Genomic DNA, 2,393 nt, shown 5'->3' on the forward strand with positions numbered 1-2,393 from the left:
TAAAAACATACTAAAACACACTAAAATGCGTCAGATTTATATAGCGCTTTTTTGGACACTCAAAGACGCTTTAAAAGACATTATTCATTCACTCCATATCTGATGATGGTAAACTACTACTGTAGCCACAGCTGCCCTGGGGCACAAAACTATATCAGTGTATATTATTGGATGTATTTACAGTTCCTGTTTGCCCTCTCCAATCTGGACGTCCCTGCCAATCTGCACCATCAGGCCCTACGACCACCACCATCACTCACACACACACACACCACCTTCATACTAGGCAATGTGGGTGAAGTGCCTCGCTTAAGGACACAATGACAATTTTTACGACTGGCCCCCTGTGGCACCTGATTTCCCAGTGGTTTCCCATCCAAGTACTAACCAGGCCCGGCCCTGCTGAGCTTCTGAGATCTGACGGGATCAGGCTTTGACAAGCTGGTATGGCCACAAAACACATTATAACACGCTAAAGACACACTAAAGACATGTTAAAAACGTACTAAAACACATTAAAACATGCTAAAGACGTGCAAAACCTGCTAAAACACTTGCTACAGACACGCTACAGGCACACTAAACATACTAATACACATTAAAACATACTAAAGACATGCTAAAACATACTAAAACACATTAAGACATGCTAAAGATATACAACACCTGCTAAAACACACTATAACATGCTAAAGACACACTATAAACATGCTAAAACACATTAAAACACACTAAAGACACACAAAACTTGCTAAAACACATTGTAAGATGCTAAAGATATGCTAAAAACATGCTAAACACATTATAAGATGCTAAAGATACGCTAAAAACATGCTAAAACGCATTAAAACATACAAAACCTGCTAAAACACACAACATGCTAAAGACATGCTAAAAACATACTAAAACAAATTAAAGCATGCTAAAGACACACAAAACTTCGTAAAACACAATATACATGCTAAAAAACATTAAAGCACGCTAAAGACATGCAAAATCTGCTAAAACACACTAAAAGATGCTAAAAACATGTTAAAACAAACAAAGACACCCTAAAAATATGCTAAAAATACAAAAACTCTAAACTCTAAACCCTAAAGTTCACTTTTAATACTTTTTTATAATCCTATCCCTGCTTCACAAAAGCATGTTAGTTTTATCATAATACATAATTTGACAATGTTTTAAAGGTTTTATATTACATAAAATTGCCTCTTGTGAGCTTTAAATAATTTTATAATGTGGTTATCTTCTCAGAAAAGTACCTGGAGTTGTGTTTTGTTTCATTCATACATGTTTGAGTAATCCTTAAATTACCTTAACTTAAATGACTCTTTCTACATTTTCTGTTCTGCCTTGTGATGTCATGAAGAGGTCGGTTTCAAGTCCCTTTTACGTTGTGTTCAGCAGAAATTGGCAGTTTCAGGGCTGGAATGATCCAAATGATTCTAGTGAAGGTGTACGTTTAAGAGTTTAAAAGCACAGTTGAGCACATCACAAGGTGTGTTAAACATGTGTGAATAAAACAAAACACAACTCCAGGCCTGTTTCTGATGAGGAAAATTATAACATAGATCAGAAAATAGTGTAACATAGGCTCTTTCAAATGTCTCTACAAATACAATGTTCATGCAGGTTATCCAAGGCCAGTGGCTCATCTTTCTGTCTAATCATTCCAATACATAAGACCTCATACTGTACCATATTTAGTTCATTTCATATTAGAGTCATTATAAAACATGGTCGTGACCGTGTTTTTTCTGAGGGACAGTGAACACATCACAAATGTCATGTATCTGGTGCCTCATTATCTCCTCTTCACTGCTCACATCAGAGTGGACATGCACACATAACTACGCACAGGAAAAACACAGCACTGAACCATGCCATAATAAAAAATACTCTTTGTTGAGACAATAGAACATAATTTTCAACATTAAATCATAGTACTTTCTTTTATATTGGTCTTTTATATTGGTCTGTGTAATCTCTTAGTGGTCCAGGTAGGTTTCATAGTGGTCCGTTTGTGTATACTAGTCTATGTGATCTTATACTTGTTCTGACACAGCTCAAGATTCATTCTAAAGCTATTCAGGAAGGTTCATTTCTGTCCTGTGAATGTGACTTTTTAGTATCAATACCTGCTCAAATGAGGATCTAGTTTCCACACTAGTTTTCCTATCGATTAAGATCAGATTTCCGTTTTTCACAACTACTATTGGACATATTTACAGTTCTTGTTTCTCCTCTCCACACCATCCCCCTGTCCTCTCTCCCTCTCCCCAGCCGGTGGTCTTCCTGCCCCCCACCAATGGCTCTCGGGGTGCCTCTCACATATGAAGCATCTGCAGTTTCCATGGCGAACTACGGGCACGCCTCACATACCCTCCACC

General features: G+C 37.4%; 1 pseudogene; it reads right to left on the reverse strand.

The window, feature by feature from the left end:
* Positions 1–341: 341 nt before the first annotated feature.
* LOC129410172 (5S ribosomal RNA) lies at positions 342–458 on the reverse strand (annotated as a pseudogene).
* Positions 459–2,393: the final 1,935 nt, after the last annotated feature.

The sequence above is a fragment of the Boleophthalmus pectinirostris genome, unplaced genomic scaffold (assembly GCF_026225935.1).
Source record: "Boleophthalmus pectinirostris isolate CB_2022bp ecotype Guang Dong unplaced genomic scaffold, ASM2622593v1 HiC_scaffold_21, whole genome shotgun sequence".
In the NCBI taxonomy this organism is placed as follows: domain Eukaryota; kingdom Metazoa; phylum Chordata; class Actinopteri; order Gobiiformes; family Gobiidae; genus Boleophthalmus; species Boleophthalmus pectinirostris.